General features: G+C 37.9%; 1 long non-coding RNA gene across 2 annotated transcripts; it reads right to left on the bottom strand.

Moving 5' to 3' along the window:
* Positions 1 to 292: 292 nt before the first annotated feature.
* On the bottom strand, positions 293 to 4438 carry LOC137776749 (uncharacterized). Of its 2 annotated transcripts, none has more exons than XR_011076310.1 (4): positions 4104 to 4438; positions 2674 to 2800; positions 2166 to 2303; positions 293 to 1376 (listed from the first exon to the last, which is right to left on the bottom strand). It is a non-coding gene; the product is annotated as an uncharacterized lncRNA (long non-coding RNA). The 2 variants fall into 2 exon arrangements; XR_011076309.1 differs by having other exon boundaries at positions 4113 to 4438.
* Positions 4439 to 24114: the final 19676 nt, after the last annotated feature.

Here is a 24114-nt window from a genome sequence, read left to right as displayed (position 1 = left end):
GTCTTCCTCTTTTGTAGAGTTTGGAAGTTGAGGATGGAATGGGCAAGTTGATTTTAACCCTAAAGTCTTTTCCAGAATAAAATGTGGATGCTTCTAGTGAGTATTAAAGTAACATTGAACAAGACTCTTGTGTTTCATAGAAAATTATAAGCAATGTGCACTCAAAGTTATAGCATGAAGTACAAAACAATTTAAAAGTTCAAATTTTATAAGTAGTAGTTTATAATAATTTAGAGATTAAGCAAAATATCAAGTATAGGAAATAATATTGCCAATATCAGTAAAAAAGTACAGATATATAAAATACATCATTTGTTACATTTGAAGTATTTTGGATAAGTGTGCTTATCCATAAATGTGGTTTGGATTTTAAATCTCCCTTAGCCCTCTCATTTTCTGTTTTAATTATCTCTCCTTAAGTTTAATCTTTCACCCTTGTTCACCTTTCAGCCCTTCTCTAAAACCTTCCTTGATTATTTCTAATCTCACTGATCTGTCCTCTTTTCTGAATTCCCCAATAGTAGGAAAGCTTCTGTAATGATCAATAGTTATATAATAATTTATGTTCATTAACCACATTAATTAAACATCTCCTTCTTCCCCTACTGGAATAGAAATGCTGAAAATAGCCAAGTATACGAGATTGGGGAATAATCAACAACTGGATGAAAAATACCAGCTTGAGAACCAGCATACAGGAAGCAGGCAACCTCCTCAGCCGTCAAAATCCTCATTAGTGAAGTTGAGATTGGTTGTACAGGATGAAAAGGAAACACTGGGCCCCAGCCTGGATGAATCAACCTAACTCAATTGAAATTTTTCTTTTCCAATCATTTGAACATTGGAGGGCCCAAGACTGAGAACACTGGAGTCATTCTCATATGGGAATACAGCAAATCATTGAGCAAGAGGGGCAGGTCTCACAAAGCTAAATGCTGTGGAACCTCTTGGCAGGAGGAAAGAATACCTTGCATGTGCTTCCTTCAGGGTAAGGATGTTGATCTGGCTTGAGGAGGGCTAAAGGCCCCCAAAACGTTATTCTCCAACTTCAATGACAACTTCATGGCCCTGCATTGTGCTTTTAGTCATCTTCATAGGAGATGGAGGCACCTTGGTAGAGGAGCTTTGGTTGGGCACAGGGGTAGAAGGCAGAGTGCTCTGAGATCCAGGCAGGGATGATGAGGCAGGAGATGGGGCAGAACCAGGGATGCAGGTGACATGATTGTACTTGCTGTCTGTGTGAATGATGATGGTGGTACTGTTGGTAGGCTTGCTGAAGTGGACAAAATATAAGAGCAGAACAACAAGGGTCCTAGCAATTAGGCCAATAGACACACCAGAAATGTTTTCCAGAGTGACCACAGTTTTGCTGTCACCTGCAAAAGATTATGAAAAGTGAATATTTCAGCAATAACACAGTGGTAACTCACGTAAATGGTCTCAATTAGAATATGGTTAATTTTTTCATTACTCCAAATGCTGTAATTTAACTCAGCAAATTTATCAGCGCACTCTCTCTCTCTCTCTCTCTCTCTCACACACACACACACCCCTTGTCCACAAGTCCATAAGGATAAAAGTTCCCCTCTTAGTTAATCCTTTGTACTAAAGCAATAAGGCATCATCTCAAATGCAAATAGGTTGCCTCAGGAATATATCACATTAAGTTATTATATCAGCTACTAAAATTGCAGTATAAATTAATTATCTAATTAGCCCTCAAGGGGAGAAAAAATAGAGAAAAGACATATCAGAACATGTAGATTAGTTATCTTTGAGTGACGGAAATTTACAGGTATTTCTTTGGCTCACTGGCATCTCCCATGTTCACATGACATATTGAGATTTTATAACTAGAAAATGATTCATTAAATACAGTTTTATCTTTTAAACATAAATAAAGGGAAGTTCAAAACGTAAATAAAAGGAAGTTCACTGAGCTTAACAAGACGTCAGCTCTGGCATGGGTAGGATCTTACAGAAATAGACTACAGCACTGATAACTTGCTGGGGCCTTCGGTTCCCCGGTGTTGGCAGGAGATTGTGGGGTGGGACGCCACAGGAGAAGCACAGAGCCACCAAAGGGGGTGCAGCTGGGGAGGGATTGAAGGAGAGGAGAACCCTGCAGCGGGGCTGACAGAGCAGAGCCTGCCGTCCCAACTTACCATTACTCCAGAGAACTACTGAAGACTCCCAACCGCACCACGGGCCCCAAATCTCACCCACTGTGGCTGTAAGATCACGATGGGCAATCTACAACCACAGTGCGTTCCTTCCTTTGAACAGTATGGATTTCTGGGTAACTACAGAGAAAGAATGTTAAAATAAGCAATCAATCAACCCTGATTTTTAAGGGTGAAAAAAATTTATTTTATCCAGTAAAATAAACACATAACACATGTAAAAAAATTATGAGAGTCCAACTTGTATTAAATGAAGAACTAACCAAGTTCTAGGAAAATCTGAAACTCTAATAATGGTTTAGTGATATGAATTATATGAATACATTTTTCATATTAAATGATCAAAGAAGGAAAATAAAATAATCATCTCAATGCTCAAGGCTCATTTAACAAATTTCATCATTCAAAACTGATAAAAGCAGACAAATAATACCAATCGCAAAGAACTAAAAGGAAAGAATAACTCCCAAATGTGACAAGGAATGTTTACCTCAAAGCAATGACCATCATATTTAACAGTGAAACATCAGGGACAACATTCCTTTAAAGGCAGGAGAAGTGAAGAATATTTCCTACCACCAATATCCAGTAATGTTTTTCTAGAAGTTCTCATCAGTCTGTAAAAATAATGGAAATGTGAAGAGAAAATTAACATTATTTGCAGATGATATGATTGCTTACAAACAGAATCCCGAATACTTAGCTGAATAACCTATCGAAAGTAATAAGATCTCATCAAATTGGCTGATTATAAAACATATGTGTAACAGCACTTGTTTTATGTGTGGGTATGTGTGTGTGTACTAGCAACTGCTATTCGCAGTAGTAATGAAGCATTTAAAATAGCTAAGCCTATAAAATGCCATAGGACTTATGTAAAGAAAACCATAAAACTTTACTGAGAAACAAAAAGACAATGTGAACAAATGTCCTCTTATAAAAGGTTTCTGTAGTATAAGCTCTCATTTCTCTGAATTTTAATTAAGATCTTTATGGAATTTTTGGAGAAAAAATTTAGGTAAATTGACAAAAATTTCATGTGACAAAATAAAGCAATCAAAAGAATAAAATTAAATTGGATAGGGGACAAGAAGCAAAACATTAGCAGTGATTTTCTCTGGGAGGGATCATGGGTGATTTTTAAAATTTTTTATTTGTAATTTTCTGTTTTTTCCACATGTTTTAAAATAAGCAAATAAACTCATAAAGAGTTATAAAAGGGAATTCCCTGGTGGCGCAGTCGTTAAGAATCCGCCTGCCAATGCAGGGGACATGGGTTCGAGCCCTTGTCCAGGAAGATCCCGCGTGCTGTGGAGCAACTAAGCCCGTGCGCCACAACTACTGAGCCTGCGCTCTAGAGACTGCAAGCCACAACTACTGAAGCCCGCACGCCTAGAGCCGGTGCTCTGCAACAAGAGAAATCCACGCACCACAACGAAGACACGATGCAGCCAAAAAGAAATTAAAAACAAAACAAAAAAAAAAAACAAAACACAAATTTGTTAAAACCAAATCTTAAAAAAAAAAAAGAATTATTAAAAAAACCTTCTACCCTTTGTTTTGGGGGACCTAAGAGGTTATAGGTTGCCTGTCAGATTACTAAAAAATGGGAAATTCAAACCATTCCTTTTCACAGCCTCAAAAGTTGGTTTTACTGGGCGGTTTTTGCTCATCATTAACTAATTATTTGACTTAATGGAATAAATTGCATAAATGTTTTTGACATGTGGGGAAATACCATAACTCATATTTAATATATTATGAAAAGGAGAAGGAAATAAAATGATGTATATATGATATTAAAGCAATGGCATTTTGCATCTTCCGTGAAATATAAGGCAACTTCATTTTTTGGAAAGGTTAAATGTCAAATGTAGAAAGCAAGAACATTAGACATGAAAGCAGTTAAAAGATACGTACAAAACTCACCAACTCAGCTGCATTTTGTTCAATATCCACAGCATGCTGCCATTGTTTGCCATCCATTCTGAAGGGGTTGGTATCTCCAATGGAGCTCCAAAGATAATCTGTATTCACTTTGTGGATTAGAAGTTAGGAAATACTGAATTTATGCTAAATTAATAATTGTGTGTTTACTCAACCTGTATTATGCAAAGTAATAGTCATCTGTTTCCTGGGAAAACTTCCAAATTAAATCCCAAAGTACACAATTTATGTTAGTTGGGAAAATGTAAATAGAAAAATTTGCTCCCTTCCCAAAATGACCTGCAGAAAATTATCTCAACTTTAAGACTCTAGGATTCTGAGCAGATGTAAACCCTCACCTTCCTTATTTCACAAAACTTACTTAAAGTCACTGAAACTTGATTTCTCACAGGTTAGGAATTTAGTTTTTGCTTCTAAAAAAGCCTACAAAGCCACTCCTTGATTATGGATATTGTAAAATTCTGTGGCTAAACAGAGGGATTATGGTGATGACTAACTTCAAAACTTTCCAAAAATAAGACAATATTAAGATTACTGGATCATGATAAATGTACGTGAATGGTGAGTAAAGTCTTCTGTATGGAAGTCAGTGGCTCTACTGAGATAGACAAGGGGAAAGAAAACATTAAAATAGCTTTAGCTAGAATTAAAGATAAAAATAGGAAATAAGGGGCTTCCCTGGTGGTGCAGTGGTTGAGAATCCGCCTGCCAACGCAGGGGACACGGGTTCGAGCCCTGGTCTGGGAAGATCCCACATGCCGCGGAGCAACTGGGCCCGTGAGCCACAACTACTGAGCCTGCGCGTCTAGAGCCTGTGCTCCGCAACAAGAGAGGCCGCGATAGTGAGAGGCCCGTGCACCCCCACTCGCCGCAACTAGAGAAAGCCCTCGCACAGAAACAAAGACCCAACACAGCCAAAAATAAATAAATAAATAAATTTATTTTAAAAAACAATAGGAAATAAGTACACTTCAGTAGCTCTTAAGTACATAAATCAAGGATTATCCACGGTAAATCTTGTCTGCTTCTTAGCACATTGTATCTTGCTTTAGACTATGAATTATTTTGTCACTGTTTCTGATGAATACTGATCTTTTAGATGTGCAATAACTAGAAAAAAAGACCATCTTTGGTACTTTTCCACTTTGCACTAGGAAACGTGTACCTGATAGAGCCTGCAAAAGTGAGGTGGTGTTTCACAACAATCTGAGAGCTGATTCAGTCTGACTCTTTAGCAAAGTGGCAAGCAGTATAGAATAGAGAAGAAATGACTTTAAGATATTTTTTAGTCATGCATTTCGTATAGGCCAACTTTGGGTAGGGAGGCAGTAGTTAGTGACATGAATTTTCCAAACCATTAATAGACTTACATATATCCTAGTTCAAGAGCAGACATGTCTTCTTGTGTGTAATATTGTATTCACAAAAAAATGTTATGTAACTTAATTCCAAATCTCTGAGCTTCTCATTAAAAAAACAATAGATGACTTATGCTTTAAATCACTGTTAGTTGCTTTTTCCTTCATTTTTTTTTTTTTTTTTTTTTTTTTTTTTTTGCCTTATGGCCAAAATAAATCCTGTTTCATTACTCCAATGTTGCTCTGATTGTTTCTGAGTCCACTATTATGTAATGGTTGGAGAAGAACTTGGGATCGTCAACTTATAGTTCAAACTTCTCGGTGGTAGTATAAATCTTACAGCAGCAAAGAACAAGACAAAGTACCTGGAAAAGTTAACATCAGGAACCTGGCTTCCTACCTTTTTAAAAAGACATAGGCTATTACATTTTATTACAATGACCTCTCTAAAGCAAAAGTGAAAGTCAAAAGACAATTAAATTGGTCTTCAATATACTGAAAAACAATCACTGGCAAGGTAGGATTCTATGCTCAGCAAGAATATCTATCAAGTAAAGAATAAAAATAAGATCATTTTTTTAGTTAAACACAATTTGACGAAGTTTTTCACCAGCAGGCATTCACTGAAAGAAATGCAAAGGGTAGAAATGCAGAAGGAAAGGAATTTCAGTCAAAAGGGCTGAGATGTAAAAAGGAAAGAAGAAAAGGTGACAAGACAAGAGTCCACTGTGACTCCTGCTCCTCAGTAGTGTACTGAAGGTCCCAACCAGGGCAATAAAATAAGAAATCAATTATATAAGCATGAAAGACGTTCTTATTTGCATATAGCAGGATTGTAAACATAGAAATCCAAAGAATCCACAAGCAACCTATTAGAATAAGTAAGAGCTTAGCAAGATTAGTGGATACAAATCAGTATACAAAAATAATTTAAGAAAGTATTTTGTATTTGTATAAGTGATTATTTCATATTTTTGTGTATCATCAACAAATATTCAGAAAACTAAAAACTTAAAGAGATATTGAAAAGAAATTTTCAAGCATCTAGAAATAAATCTACTAATAGAGGTGCAATACTTTTAATGGAAAACTTATGAAATCTTATTGAGTAAATCATTAATGAGATTCTAAATAAATATGCTGCTGGCAGTTATATACATTTGTAAGATGACTTGGAAAGCATTTGACATTATCTAGTAAACTTGAAGATATTTATGAGCTATGATGAAGCAATTCCACTCCTAGTATGTTCCCAAGGGAAATACACAGAGATATATATATATATATATACACACACACACACACACACACGCGCGCGCACACACCCACACACATACAGAAATGTTCATAGTAGCATTATTCGTCAGTTTAAAAAACAACAACCCAAATATACATCAACAGCAGAATAGATAAGTAAATTGTGTTATATTTATACACTGAAATACTTTCACCAAAGAAAATGAACGAACTATTGTTAAACATATCAAATGCATGAATCTCACAAATATGATGTAGTGGGGAAAATAATAGAGACATTAAAACTAAACAATCTTGTTTAGAGATATATATGTAAGTGAAACATCAGTTTTATTTTATTTTTTACCTCCCCAAGATATTTATTAACTACAGAGGAAAAGACAGCAACTTTACAGTGGAGAAATCCAGTAGAAGCTACCTTAACCAAGTGATCAAGGCCAACATCACCAGTAATATGACATACTGACATCATGAACTCCTTGATATGGGATATATATCTTCTAGATATTTTTCCCAAAAATGTATAATCTCACTCAAATAATAAGAAAACATCAGACAAATGCAAATTTGAAACATCTATTTTAAAAAGCAGGGAAATATTTAACGTAAAACTTGTGATAGTGGTGGTTACCTCTCAGGGGAAGAAGAAAAGCAGAATTGGGGCCGAATACCACATTGAAGGACTCTGGGGATTCTGGAAGTGTTCTGTTTTTGACCTGAGTCTGATAACATGGGTGTTTGTTTAATAAATATCAACTACATGCTAAAAATAAGTACTTACCAAAATATATTGGCCAGCTCTAGTGAAATTCATGTTACACAAGTCATTTTGAAATTTTTTTCAACACCCTCTCTCTCTTCTGTGTTCACAGCAACTATTTGACAAATAATTTGGAAGGCCCATTTGCCTCTTGGTTAGGCTTGATTCACTGACACCTTTAGTTTCAAGGCCTGATGGCACAATAAGAAGTAAAACATGAAATAATCTAGTTACCATACTTGTGGTCTTGCAAAAGAAAAATACAATTGCTTTAAGGTAATTAGGTCTCATTTTGCTTGATGATTGTCTACTCTTTCAACACCAGCCTAAATGGCTTCCTGGGGTCTTAGCTCCTCACTTCATAAAAGGTGATGAGACCACTGAACTTTGGCACCTCTCAGTAGGAAACACGGTTGGCAGTGGGTTAACACATTATTTTGTATCAGCTCATGTGCATCATCTGCTCTGTTTGTTTGCTGATTCTGCAAGTATATTAATTCTTGTCAGTCCTTGAACTTGAACCTGAACCATAAACTTTATGGACTGATCCAAGTTCTCATGCCTTAAGTCCTTTAAGTTTGATCTCCACCTTGACCATCAAAGATTGAATCATTGTTCTTGGGAGAAGGTGGCAAGAGCATAGGGTTGTGCCCTTTTCCCAGCTACTGAATGCTGGTTCCCAGCCACGATCATAACGCATTAGAGCATAGCATTCAACCTAAATATTGATTTCTGGTGACATTTCTTGGGCTTCCTTTGCTTTACCCACAAAGAAAAAAAAAGAAGAGATAATTATTCAGAATCCTTAGAAGAACTGAAGAGATTATGTTTCTGGGTTGTGTCATAAATATCTCTGAAATGGGAAGTTTACCATATGTCACAATTATGGAGCCAAATGTGAATCCCAGAAATGTCAACTATTCAAAGCAGTTCAAAATAGTACGAAGAAATGAAACATGTTGCCCAGAGAGCATGGATATTTGGACGATTTGTACTTCCTCTTGGCTCTGAAGATCATCTAGAAATCAAAAGAAAAGAAAATCAATATTTGACTTGCTTATGGAATCTCAAATAGTGAAATGTAGGATTTTTAGAAAGTTATCTAGAAGACCAGTACAGTAAGAAAAAAATTGATACATCAAAATAATAGAAGTTAAAACACCCTAGAATAAATGAAGTTTTATTACGTAAATATATAGTAAAACATATATACAGTTGACCCTTGAACAATGCATAGGTTATGGTCACTGACACCCTGCAGTCAAAAATCCCCATATAAGTTTACAGTCAGCCTTCCTTACCTGTGGTTCCACATCTGTGTATCCAATCAACCATAGGTAGTGTAGTACTGCAGTACATATTTATTGACAAAATTCGCATATAAGTGGACCCATGCAGTTCAAACCTGTGTTGTTCAAGGGTCAACTGTCTATAACATGTATATGTATATAAATATACATATATACCAAAATACTAGCAATTATATAAACAAATATTTGGCTGGCCCAAAAGTTTGTTTGGGTTTTTTCCATAAGATGTTATGGAAAAACCTAAACGAACGTTTTTGCCAACCCAATATATATAAATATTAACCATAATATATTTATATATATCAATATATATATACCATGTACTTGTATATAAGTATATATACATACTAACAATTATGTTAACATAAATATTAATAATTCTGGCATTGAGTGGAATACTCATACTTACTAATATTATATATATATATATATATATATATATATATATATATATATATATATATATATATATATATATATATATATACACATATAATTCAATGCTTCTTCGTGAAAGCATTTGTCTCATACTAATAAAAACAAACACTTATTTGTCAGGGACAATGATAGGTACATAAACCACATTAATCTTCAAAATCGCTCTATGAAAAAGTGTTATGTCCATACTACAGATGAGGAAACCAAGACTCAAAGAGTTTAAAAAATGTTCTTCAGGTTGCAAAACCAACAGTTGCTGCAGAGCAGAAATTCAATCCCTAATCTAAGTCAAAATCCCACGTAGAACCAGAAAATTGATTCTTCAGACACGAATCTAATAGACAAATCACTTAGTAGCCAGATACTCTGATGTAAATAAGATAGGAGGTACCAAATGTGATTGGATTCACCTACGATCTTTTGGATTTCTTTTGTATCTCAGTTTTATAATGATATTCTATGACCACTATTTGAAAATTAAAAATAAAAGAAGCATCCATATAGGATGCTTCATTATTTCACTTTAAATTCATTAACTTTAGTTTCCATTACTCACTGCCCCTAATTTACTGTCTCTGTTTCTCTTATCATTTTTTCATTAGTTTATGAAACATCTGACTTCATATACCCTTTTCCAATTAGAATAGTAATACAAACCTATTTTGAAGATAATTCAGAAAATTTAAAGAAAATCATGACTTATCCAAGTGTTTAAATTGTTTTAGTTCCTCCCAGACACTTTTCAATGCATATATAAGGATAGCTATTTTTTCATTCATTTTAATGTGTTTTATTGGTTGTACAACAGTCAGTTACACAAAAAGTAAGATAGTTTACTTAACCATGCTTCCATCCTTAAGTATTTAGATTGTTTCTATTTTGCAGACATAATAATCAATACAATAATTATTTTTTAAAATATTTTTTCAAAATTTTGCATTGTTTCTTTAGGTGGCAATTTAAAAGTGGCACTAATATGTATAAAATGGATAACTAATGAGAACCTGCTATATAGCACAGGGAACTCCACTTCACTGTACAGTAGAAACTAACACAACATTGTAAAACAACTATACCCCAATAAAAATAAATAAATAAAAAAAATTCAAAAAAATTTTTTAAATAAATAAATAAATAATAAACCCTCCCTCAAAAAAAGTGGAATTGAGTAGATCAAAAGCTCTTGATAAAAAAATTGCTGCCAAATTGATGAAGAAAATTGTACCAGATTACACTGTCACTAACAGTGTCACAAGACCACCTTACTTACTGTGTTCTCCCTTCTTTGAACATTTTGACCATTTCCTCAGTCTTTGTTTACAGGTCAGGAAAAAGAATGTGTGTGTGTATATGTGTGTGTGTGTGTGTGTGTGTGTAGTCATTTCCTTTGTTGTATAGCTCTGAAATTAAACACATTAATAACCATTTAAATATCATTCAATAGTCATATTTACAAACTATCATACATGTGCTTACTCATATTTGTATTTATGTTTATTCATATTTATGTTCTATGATCGTTTAACTATTATGGGTCTGTGTTCTTTTTTCCAGTGAACATTTTATGTATCAAGATACCAATGATTTTTCTACCCTCTGTGTTACAAATATTTTTCCAACGTTTTTTTTTCCCCGTTTTTTTTTTTAAAGAATGATTTTCTGACTTCAGAAGTCTTTAAAACTCAAGAGGTTAAATTAATTATCTCTGATTTTTACATTTTGATTTTCAACAACTAACTCTTCAGTGCATTTGAACTCAATTTCTGTTTTTCCCCAAATATTTAACCAATTTCCCCAAAACAGTTTTTGCATAACTTTTTCTTCCCTACCAGTGTGTGATGAGTTTTTACATTGTTGATGATTTTAGCCAAGTTCTTATAAACAATTTAACCTAATTATAAACAAATTTAATAATCAAGAGCTAAGGACAATTAAGGTTTGTTTGCAGGCATTCTGGCTACTACATTCAGGGCATAAATATTTTGACAAATATGATATGAACATCCAAACTCTTATGCATTATTTGAGCATTAGGAAATTGGTCTATATATGTGAGAGCGTATGACATTTATTATTATTAATTATTTATTAACCGGGTACACATCTAGGTGACATCCTGCTGTCTGTTCTGCACCATCATGCCCCTGGTTCTCATCAACTAATATGGACATTTGACATATGACGAGAGTCCTTTATTTTGACACCGCCTTTATCTGAAAATGTTTCCTCTCTTTAATTATCTTCTGTATTTCTGCTTTTTTATCCTCTGACTCTTAATTCTCTCTCTGCAGATGGTACAGGCCCAGGTTAGCTCTGCTGTACAACTGAGCACAAACTATTGTAATATAATGTCAGTCTTTCAAGGGAGGGACCAGGCCTATTTTTTGAAATGAATTTCCTGAGTGGTCAGTATGGAACTGCACAATTTACAAGAACTTAATAAATACTGGGTGATTAACTGGTAAATTTCTTGTTCAAGATTACAAAGTTCCGGGCTTCCCTGGTGGCGCAGTGGTTGAGAGTCTGCCTGCTAATGCAGGGGACACGGGTTCGAGCCCTGGTCTGGGAGGATCCCACACGCCGCGGAGCAACTGGGCCCCATGAGCCACAATTACTGAGCCTGCGCGTCTGGAGCCTGTGCTCCGCAACAAGAGAGGCCATGATAGTGAGAGGCCCGCGCACCGCAATGAAGAGTGGCCCCCGCTTGCCGCAACTGGAGAAAGCCCTCGCACCGAAGCGAAGACCCAACACAGCCATAAATAAATAAATAAATAAATAAAAAAAGAAATAAGATTACAAAGTTCCATATAAATGTAGTTTATGATAATTACTAAAGAGTCCCTCTTTTGTTTGTGAATACATGATACCCGCAGACTTGGAGGACACCCATTAATTACCACACACAAGTATTGGGTGCCACTTTTCTAGTCTGACAATTCTATCCACCCTAATAGAGGTTTCATTATAGTGAAGGTTTTCAGGTTGTCACTTCAACTCTTTTGCATCTCCAATCCTGCATCTTCTTGTGTGGCTATACCTTTAGTATAACCCCTGTTTTGGGTTGATCGGCAGAAAATGGAAGCCAAAGTCCCCATGAGAAAGCAACCTAGAACCTTTGTGACCACTGTTCCAACAACTACAACTACACCTAAAACCACCCCCTCCCAGAGTGATTCCAGCAGGTCAGTTCGACATAGCGGCATGAGTTGGAAGTAGTAGAAGGGCAGTTACATTTATTACCATTATGAGATTTTGCTCAGACGTTCACGCCCACAAAATGTGATAACATGAAATCTGAAGAATGGTAGTACAGACACCTATCTATGTGTCTACTGCCCATCATAATAAATAGAAATCACAAATACAACTGAAGCCCCACTATACACTTCCCAGATAATACCCCCAACCCCTAGAAATGGTGAAAACTCTAAATTATCTGTTTATCATTCACTTGTTTTTCTTTGTAGTAAGACTCCACATCTGAAACATAAGTGGTAAAAGTATCAAACTGTATGCTCTGGACTTGCATTTATTTATTTATTCTATTTTTGTTAAGAGTAACAGTGCTGCTATGAACTTTTCATCCATATTTTTTGCCACTTCTCTAGATATACACACGCACACACACACACACACATATACATGTCTAGGAATGGAGTTGATGTGTTACAGGGTATGCACATTTCAAATTTACTGGGAAATGCCACAACATTTTCCTAAGTGTTTGTACTATTCTGCATTCTTACAAGAAGTGTATGAGAGTGCCCATTGTTCTAGATTACTGTCAATGCTTAAGATTTTCAGACTTTCTCATTAAAAAGTCTACAAATAATAAATGCTGGAGGTGTCGAGAAAAGGGAACCCTCTTACACTGTTGGTGGGAATATAAATTGGTGCAGCCGCTATGGAAAACAGTATGAAAGTTCCTCAAAAAACTAAAAATAGAGTTGCCATATGATCCAATAATCCCACTCCTGAGCACATACCCAGACAAAACTCTAATTCGAAAAGATACATGCACCACTATGTTCATAGCAGCACTATTTACTATAGCCAAGACATGGAAACAACCTAAATGTCCATCGACAGATGAATAGATAAGATGTGGTACATATATACAATGGAATACTACTCAGTCATAAAAGAGAATGAAATGATGCTATTGGCAGCAACATGGATGGACCTAGAGATTATCATACTAAGAGAAGTAAGTCAAAAAGAGAAAGACAAATGTCATATGATGTTGCATATTTGGAATCTAAAATATGACACAAATGAACTTATCTACAATACAGAAACAGACTCACAGACATTGAGATCAGATTTGTGGTTGCCAAGGGTCGGGTGGGGGGAGGATTGGGAGTTTGGGACTAGCGGATGCAAACTATTATATATAGCGTGAATAAACAACAAGTTCCTACTGTACAGCACAGGGAACTATATTCAATATACTGTGATAAACCATAATAGAAAAGAATATATATATGCATAACTGCATCACTGCTGTACAGCAGAAATTAACACAACATTGTAAATCAACTAGACTTCAATAAAATTTTTCTAAAAAGATTTTCAGCTTTAAAAAAGTTTTTTCCAATCTAGGGGGTATAAACTATATCAGTGTGGCTTTAATTTGCATTTTCCTGGTAGGTAGTGAGGCTGAATGTCTTGAATGAGATGTTTATTGGCCATTTATACTTTACCGCAACATGAAGCAGGGCACACTCAATAGCCAGGAGACCTGGGAAGTGCCCCAGACCAGGGTGACTCAGATTCCTATAAGACATTGAGAAATGTCCTATGTCACTCTATGAACGACCACATTCAGAATAATCAGGTGAGTTTATGATTCACAATAATTTACTAATCCCTGCAGTTATGTCCCATCTTGAGATTCGTTCAAAAGAACTATGAACTGTGCCAGAGAAAGACAGCTTCTCACTCCTAAAGGATGACAGTGTATGGTTTGCAGAAATAAAATGTGGAGATTTGTGGTCTACAGGATTCCCTAAACAAGGAATTTTACTGACAAGGAATGCATTGATGGATTCCTTCTGGAGGCTCCATTCTCTTACCTTCTTCAGCTTCTGGAGGCCTCCTGCCTTCCTTGGCTCGTGGCCCCTTCCCTACTTGTTGCTTTCATCATCACATCTCTTACTACTAATTCTGATTCTCCTACATCCCTCTTACAAGAACCCTCGTGATTACGTTGGGTACCAATCCAAGATAATCTTCCCATCCCAAGATCCTTCACTTACTCACATCTGCAAAGTCTCTTTTGCCATGTAAGGTAACATTGATAGGTTCCAGGGAGTAGGATGTGGACATTTTGAGGGGAGTCATTCCTCAGCCTCCCGCAAGGGACACTAAAAGTTCACTACCTGATGAGGGAAAAGAAACTTACTAATGTTATTAGGATCAAAGAGAATTTGTTTCTAGACTTGGTTTAGTCAAATGCAAGCCAGGTTATCAACAACAACAAAAACAAAATGAGATCACCCACTCCTAGGTCTGCTGCTACTCTTCTGCACGTTTCTATAGCATCCTGTGCTTACAGCCTTTATCAAGCATTAAAAATAGTTACTTCATCCTATCACATTGTCTTTTGAATTCTCAGCACTTAGCGCAATGCTGGGCACATAGGAAATATCTCATAAGTATTTGTAGAATAAAATGAATAATATTAGAAGTATTTCCTATTAAAAGATAATGCTTAGTATAATGCCCTGAAAATATTCGCATTCAATTCATGGTTGCTAATTAATCTGGGGAACCAGAAAGACTCCTTTTCAGGACAGAAAAATGCGTACATCTTTGCTCACTTGTCCCTCAATGCTTATAACACATTGCCCTACTTTTACATTCATTATACAGTAATTTACAGCCATCACAAAAATATTTAAAAGGTGTCTACTGTCTTTTGTAAAATAGATTTAGGAAGCTTAGAAAATATTTAAATGAAATTAGGAACCTAATATAAATTAATAGTGAGATGTGTCATTATGAAACATACTAAATAACCTTTTGCCAAAATTCCACCTTTGGATCTTTAGCGAATTAACTAAATCAGAGAAACCCAAGCAAGCTGACATTAAATGGAACTAGGCAGAAAGAATTTGACCTTCACCATTTCCTAATTCCTAAATACTCCTTTATGTGGATCATATTGAACCAGAATTATAGTTACTAAGCATCTTCCCAAACAAACTAGTACCATTATTTTAAAGCACAAAGCAAATACTTTTTAAAACCTTTCCATGATTTTACATTTCACTGAGAATGAAATCTACAAAGCTTCAGTTTAATGGGGCTGCTCCCTCCTTTCCAAATTCATCTCCTTTGACTTAATAGCTCCAGGCACGCAAGGCTTGTATCAGGGCACTGAATACACCAAGCCGTTTCCTGTGTGTTCTGTGTCTACAAAATTCCTACTCACGGTTCTACATGCTTCAAACCTTAAAGCAACCAAACGAGATACAATGATTATCACCATTTTGTAGAGGAGGTTAATAATATGCTCAAGATCACAAAGCTAGTGCTGGAAGAGGTCGGATTTGCACCTACAGGCAAACTGGCTTCAACCCTTGCTTTTCCTGTACACTAGAGTGCTTCCATCCGGGATCTTGATATTTACTTGCGTTTTCTGCAGACTTCACTAGCATGTAATATCTGTGAGTCAAAGACTTTGTCTCTCTTGATTACTACTGCACACCTGACACTTAAACAGGGCCTGGCACACAGAAGGAGCTCTGTTCCATAAGTGTTTGTTTAATAGGTGAATGGATGGATGAGTGAATGAACGTATCCCTCAGAACCATCAGAGTTTACAACATGAATGGAAAAGAGCGATGCTGACAGCATGTGGAAAGGAGGACCAGGTTAAAGGTCATTTGTACAGGTCTGTGGGCAAGACTGAGAGGTAAAGACTGCACCATGGTTATTAGTAATGAGAGTCAACTACTCAGCTTCACTTTTCTCTCCTGTGCTCAGGGTCTTGGGGTCTTGCTGAGAACGGAGTAGGGTTGGGATAAGAAGAGGAAAAGTCTCCACCAGCAGGTCCCTCCCCCATTCCTCCCTCCACCCCAGAGCTTCTCTCTGGGTCTTTCAGGATTGCATCAGAGGGGCCTGGCTCACTTGAGCTCTGGAAGAAGCCTCTATGAAGCATAAGATAAAAAGAAGGGGAAAATGAAGAGAAAAGGAGCCTCGTACCCCGGAGCCCGGGGGACTGACAGAGGTGGGGCCTCTCTTGTCAGCCTGAGGGCTGAAAATCTAGACAGCCAGGCAGAGTGTGGGTGGGACAGTGAGGCCTCGTGGCTGCCAGCAGAGGTTCTCCTGGCCAAGTCACCCAGAGGAGCTGGTACTCCTCCCACCCAGCAGCCAAACAATTCAGGGAAATGAGCTGCGTATTTCACCATCAGCCACCGATTAGGGGCGTCACAGCCACAGCTGTACACTTCATGTTCTGTCCTGTAGGGCAGTCCTGGGGAAGTCAGCCAAGAGAGGGCTGCTGGTGCCTGAATCTCAGCAGATGTCTGGGCGGCCCAATGAGCTTTTGCATGACCAATTTTCAACATATATTTTCAGGCAATGCTGCTAAACCAAGCTGGTGATACTGACAAGTTTTCTATTACTAAAAACAAAAAGGGAACAAACAAAAAAATAAGATGACGCTTAGAGTCATAGCACTTAGTTGGATATCAATAAATATGTCGATAGGCCAACATCATGGAAAACAGTCATGTGACGTGCAAAATCCTTCAAAATACTGTGGTTGGTTGTCCTAGATTTATTTATGGTCAGATCTTTTTCCCTATTTCTAGAACTCTTTTTATTTCCTTATGAAATAAATTTGTCTGGAAAGAGCATACATTGACCCGACAGCAGTGTTGGGCCCCATTGACTACTCCACCTTCTCCGTATAATATATTCACTTGGCTTCCAGGATGCCACTCTTCTTAGTTCTCCTTTTATATCACAAGACAGCAGCCCCTTCTGAGAAGGCTTTGCTTCTTCCTCCTCATCTCTCCAACCTCTAATTGTTGGAATCCAGGGCTCAATTCTTGGAGCACTTCCCATCTTTACTCTCACGCCCAAGGTGAGTGCGTTCAGTGTATAGTCCTAAGTGCCATCTACAAGCTGACAACTCCCAAATTTCTATCTACAGCCTGGAATTATCTTCTAAACTCCAGACACATAAATCTGCCTACCCAACATTCTCACTTTAATATCTAACAGGCAGTTCAAACGTATGTTCCAAAAATGATTTCCTTGTTCCTACTCTCACTCCCCTGTCAGTTTCACACAACCTCTTTTTTTCTGTTGTAGATGTCCTGCATAGATGCAATGGACCTCCCTGTCCAAAATTTGATTTGGATTTCAGGACTGATGACGCCACACAAACACCATGAGGATATGAAGAGATTAATTACTCACATATGAGGCTTTCTGGGGAGAGCAGGCAGGGTTGCAAGCGGGTCTGAAAATGGCCTGAGAGAGCAAAGAAAAAGACATGTTTGGCTTTTGTGGTGATTAGGGCTGATTAGGGAGTGGAGCTGGGGTGAGGGTCTCTGCATGCCAGCTTTGGTTTACATGGATTGAACTGCCTGCCGGTGCCAGAGAAGGGAGCACCTGGGCTTTCATATCAGCTTGCCCAAATGTGGAACAGTGTGGGGGTGTGGCAGGGGGCTCGAAAGCTATCAGCAGTGAAACATCACAGAAGAAATCAGACTCTTCATTATAGACTCAAAGTCTGCCCCCATTTCAGTAAATGGCTACTCCATCCTCTCTGTTGAATAAGGCAAAACCTGTGAAGTTATTCTTTCTCCTAAACCCCATAACCAATCCATCAGCAGATTCTGATGGCTCTGTCATCAAAATAGACCTTAAATCCTAGCACTTCTCACTACCTCCACTGCTACCACTCTGGTCCAAGCCTTACTCATCTCTAGCCTGGGTTATTTTCATTCTCTCCAAACTAGGCTCCTTCATCTACTCTTGCCACATTACAGACTATTCACTGTATGGCAGTCAAAATTATTTTCATGTCACTGTTCTGCCAAAAACCCTCCGATAGATTCCCCTTTCACTTGGAATAGAAGGTAGTCCTTATAATGGTGGACAAAACTCTACACAATCTGCCTGCCGCTCCCTTCTCTGACAGCATCTCCTACCATCTCTCTCGTTCACTCTGCTGTAGTCACACTGGCCCTTGGACTCTGTGATCAAACAGAGACAGGTCGGGGCTGTTGGAGACAGAGTTGTAGCTGAAGTGATAGCAACAAAGACGATGGGTTCAGCTTCGGCTACAGTGATTGGTACGACAATAATTGGATCCCGTTCATCCAAGTGCAGAGGAGGTGATGGTCGGGGTAGTGGATAAGTACGGCAGTGGTGGCATGCTTCAAAAATCTTATTAACAGGTCGTGTCCACTACTGGTCAGCCAATGTGACTGGGTCTGTAATTGTCCCAGATTCAGTTGTACTGTCATAGGTCCATATGCCACGGTAGCCTTTACGGGGTGATGGGCTTCTATGTCAGTGTTGTTTTGGTGGTGGCAATAGTTGTCAGAAAATCACCTGCTTTAGTAGGTGTCTCCGTTAGCAGTGACAGGTGAAACTAAAGTGGCAGATGATCTACTGGCGACAGAGAGACAAGTGGCACTTGTCTCCATGTTGATGTGGCTATCATCCTAATCTAGAGTTGGCTGGGGATCGTCCACATGGCCAGTTTGTGTGTCGATGGCTGAAGGATATTTGGGAGGTGTGGTTGCTCTTTCAGAGGTAGTGGGGCCAGATGTGACGGGGAGCAGTGGAGGAGTTTGTGGATTGGCACAGACCTGATGGATGGAGATCAACCTCACTTATTCATAGATTGTTGCAAGAAACATGCATTGTCCACAGCCACTAAAGTGAGAGAATGACTTCAGAAAGAGAGCTCAAAAGGCCCATCTGGGATGAGAATAATGCATTCCCTCCTCTGCCTCCTGGCACTTTTTTTTTTTTTAGTTCATAAACTAAAGCACTTACCAATAGTTGTATTCCATTACTTTCATTTGCATGCCTGAGTTGCTCTCCTTGTACCCTGTGATATCCTTGAGGGAAGGAAACTCACTTGGCCTTACTTTAGTTCCATGAGAACATTGCACAATAATGAAACTTCATGAAACATGATTGGATTGAATGGCATTTTTCTTCCAAACTGTAGTCGTCCTATCAAGTTTCTTGATATGGAGCGTTACTATTGGTAAAGCAAAGTTGTTAAAAAGCCAATGTATCAAATTAATAGTAAGGAAATTGTTCTCGTTTTGGCTGTCAATAGAAGAGTTTCTACTGAAATAGAGAGGGAGACGTGGATGAAAGTCAGGTCAAGGATTGGTGATGAGAAGGGCTTACTTACACTTCAGTCACAGGTCAGGTAGAATTGGCAGCTCTCGGTGTTACAGGGGCATTTTGGTTAAAGCGGTTTTAATGCCTTACAAGCCAAGGCTTGATATCTCAGGGTTCCAAGTGGTGAGATGTTGACAGTGTGAATCAACTCTAATGCAACACGTTCAGCAAAAATTTCCTAACCATGCACTATGAACTTGGCACTAGACTAAGCACTAGGGATTAAACATTTGTACAGCTCAGCTTTAGAACTATTGATATAAGCACAATTAGCTCGTAAGGGCTCAATAAACACAATTGCTGACCTACCTAAACTTAGGTTTTATTCCCAATCTTCAGAGATTCTTCAATTTTCCCAAGGGTGGAAACTCTGAAAAACAAATTAGAAGTTATTTCATAAAAACAAAAACAAAAAACTCAGGCTCTCTCAGCCTGCCTGTTTTGCAGATTCTCCCTGCCCTGTTGGAGATCTATTTCTCCAAAGCAGTCTGTAGAAAAGGGTCACCAAAAAGAAGGATATAGAGCATCCACTTACAAGGAGTGGGTGAACTGCTTTTCTCACATCATACTATTTTAACTCTTGGAGAACAAGACTCCCCACTTCAGCTCCAGGATCTTTGCTAAGTGGTTTATTTGAGAGTTGCAAGCAGAGTTCCATATTTAGAGTATATACTATTTGTGGCACTATTTGTAATAAAATGGTAATCAGCCAGTTGCTTCTTAATAAGGTTTTTGTTTAAGCTGCAAAAACTATGTCCAATTTGCAAGATGGTGGAGTAGAAGGACGTGCTCTCACTCCCTCTTGCGAGAACACAAGAATCACGACTAACTGCTGAAATATCATCAACAGGAAGACACTGGCACTCACCAAAAAAGATACCCCACATCCAAAGACAAAGGAGAAGCCACAATGAGACGGTAGGAGGGGCACAATCACAATAAAATCAAATCCCATAACTGCTGGGTGGGTGACACACAAACTGGAGAACATTTATACCACAGAAGTCCACCCACTGGCTTGAAGGTTCTGAGCCCCACGTCAGGCTTCCCAATCTGGGGGACCAACAACAGGAGGAGGAATTCCTAGAGAATCAGACACTGAAGGCTAGCAGGATTTGATTGTGGGACTTCGACAGGATGGGGGTAAACAGAAACTCCACTCTTGGAGGGCACACACAAAGTAGGCTGCACATTGGAACCCAGGGGAAGGAGCAGTGGCCCCATAGAGACTGAACCAGACCGACCTGCTAGTGTTGGAGGATGTCCTGCAGAGGTGGGGGGGTGGCTCTGTCTCACCGTGAGGACAAGAACACTGGCAGCAGAAGTTCTGGGAAGTACTCCTTGCCGTGAGCCCTCCCAGAGTCCGCCATTAGCCCCATCAAAGAGCCCGGGTAGGCCCCAGTGTTGGGTCACCTCAGGCCAAAAAACCAACAGAGAGGGGACCCAGCCCAACCCATCAGCAGTCAAGCAGATTAAAATTTTACTGAGCTCTGCCCACCAGAGCAACAGTCAGCTCTACCCACCACCAGTCCCTCCCATCAGGAAACTTGCACAAGCCTCTTAGATAGCCTCATCCACCAGAGGGCAGACAGCAGAAGCAAGAAGAACTACAGTCCTGCAGCCTGTGGAACAAAAACCACATTCACAGAAAGATAGACAAGATGAAAAGGCAGGGGGCTATACACCAGATGAAGGAACAAGATAAAACCCCAGAAAAACAACTAAATGAAGTGGAGATAGGAAACCTTGCAGAAAAAGAATTCAGAATAATGATAGTGAAGATGATCCAGGACCTCGGAATAAGAATGGAGGCAAAGATCGAGCAGATGCAAGAAATGTTTAACAAAGACCTAGAAGAATTAAAGAACAAACAAACAGAGATGAACAATACAATAACAGAAATGAAAACTACACAGGAAGGAATCAATAGCAGAATAACTGAGGCAGAAGAACGGATAAGTGACCTGGAAGACAGAATGGTGGAATTCACTGCTGCAGAACAGAATAAAGGAAAAAGAATGAAAAGAAATGAAGACAGCCTAAGAGACCTCTGGGACAACATTAAACACAACAACATTCACATAATAGGGGTCCCAGAAGGAGAAGAGAGAGAGAAAGGACCACAGAAAATATTTGAAGAGATTGAAGTCAAAAACTTCCCTAACATGGGAAAGGAAATAGCCACCCAAGTCCAGGAAGCGTAGAGAGTCCCATACAGGAGAAACCCAAGGAGAAACATGCCAAGACACATAGTAATCAAATTGGCAAACCTTAAACACAAAGAAAAATTATTCTAAGCAGCAAAGGAAAAATGACAAATAACATACAAGGGAGCTCCCATAAGGTTGACAGCTGATTTCTCAGCAGAAACTCTACAAGCCAGAAAGGAGTGGCATAACATATTTAAAGTGATGAAAGGGAAGAACCTACAACCAAGATTACTCTACCCGGCAAGGATCTCATTCAGATTCGATGGAGAAACCAAAAGCTTTACAGACAAGCAAAAGCTAAGAAAATTCAGCACCACCAAACCAGCTCTACAACAAATGCTAAATGAACTTCTCTCAGTGGGAAACACAAGAGAAGAAAAGGACCTACAAAAACAAACCCAAAACAATTAAGAAAATGGTCATAGGAACATACATATCAATAATTACCTTAAACGTGAATGGATTAAATGCTCCAACCAAAAGACACAGGTTTGCTGAATGGATACAAAAACAAGACCCATATATATGCTGTCTACAAGAGACCCACTTCAGACCTAGGGACACATTCAGATGGAAAGTGAGGGCATGGAAAAAGATATTCCATGCAAATGGAAATCAAAAGAAAGCTGGAGTAGCAATACTCATATCAGATAAAATAGACTTTAAAATAAAGAAAGTTACAAGAGACAAGGAAGGACACTACATAACGATCAAGGGATCAATCAAAGAAGAAGATATAACAATTATAAATATATATGCACCCAACATAGGAGCACCTCAATACATAAGGCAACTGCTAACAGCTATAAAAGAGGAAATCGACAGTAACACAATAATAGTGGGGGAATTTAACACCTCACTTACACCAATGGACAGATCATCCAAACAGAAAATTAATAAGGAAACACAAGCTTTAAATGACACAATACACCAGATAGATTTAATTGATATTCATAGGACATTCCATCCAAAAACAGCAGACTACACTTTCTTCTCAAGTGCAAACGGAACACTCTCCAGCATAGATCATATCTTGGGTCACAAATCAAGCCTCAGGAAATTTAAGAAAATTGAAATCCTATCAAGCATCTTCTCTGACCACAACGCTGGGAGATTAGAAATCAATGACAGGAAAAAAAAAAACACGTAAAAAAAAGAAACACATGGAGGCTAAACAATACGTTACTAAATATCACTGAAGAAATCAAAGACAAAAATCAAAAAATACCTAGAGACAAATGACAATGAAAACACGACGATCCAAAACCTATGGGATGCGGCAAAAGCAGTTCTAAGAGGGAAGTTTATAGCTATACAAGCCTACCTCAAGAAACAAGAAAAATCTCAAATAAACAATCTAACCTTACAACTAAAGAAACTAGAAAAAGAAGAACAAACAAAACCCAAAGTTAGAAGAAGGAAAGAAATCATAAAGATCAGAGCAGAAATAAATGAAATCGAAACAAAGAAAACAATAGCAAAGATCAATAAAACTAAAAGCTGGTTCTTTGACAAGATAAACAAAATTGATAAACCATTAGCCAGACTCATCAAGAAAAAGAGGGAGAGGACTCAAATCAACAAAATTAGAAATGAAAAAGGAGAAGTTACAACAGACACCGCAGAAATACAAGCCATCCTAAGAGATTCCTACAAGCAACTCTATGCCAATAAAATGGACAACCTGGAAGAAATGGACAAATTCTTAGAAAGGTATAACCTTCCAAGACTGACCCAGGAAGAAATAGAAAATATGAACAGATCAGTCACAAGTAATGAAATTGAAACTGTGATTAAAAATCTTCCAACAAATAAAAGTCCAAGACCAGATGGCTTCACAGGTGAATTCTATCAAACATTTAGAGAAGAGCTAACACCCATCCTTCTCAAACTCTTCCAAAAAATTGCAAAGGGAGGAACACTCCCAAACTCATTCTATGAGGCCACCATCACCCTGATAGCAAAACCAGACAAAGATACTACAAAAAAAGCAAATTACAGACCAATATCACTGATGAATATAGATGCAAAAATCCTCAACAAAATACTAGTAAACAGAAACCAACAACACATTAAAAGGATCATACACCATTATTAAGTGAGATTTATCCCAGGGATGCAAGGATTCTTCAATATATACAAATCAATCACTGTGCTAACACCATATTAACAAACTGTAGAAGAAAAACCATATGATCATCTCAATAGATGCAGAAAAAGCTTTTGACAAAATTCAATACCCATTTATTATTAAAACTCTCCAGA

Source organism: Eschrichtius robustus, chromosome 14 (assembly GCF_028021215.1).
Source record: "Eschrichtius robustus isolate mEscRob2 chromosome 14, mEscRob2.pri, whole genome shotgun sequence".
Taxonomy (NCBI): domain Eukaryota; kingdom Metazoa; phylum Chordata; class Mammalia; order Artiodactyla; family Eschrichtiidae; genus Eschrichtius; species Eschrichtius robustus.
The sequence above is the reverse complement of the archived record's forward strand: the minus strand, read 5'-3'. Positions and strand labels throughout refer to the sequence as shown.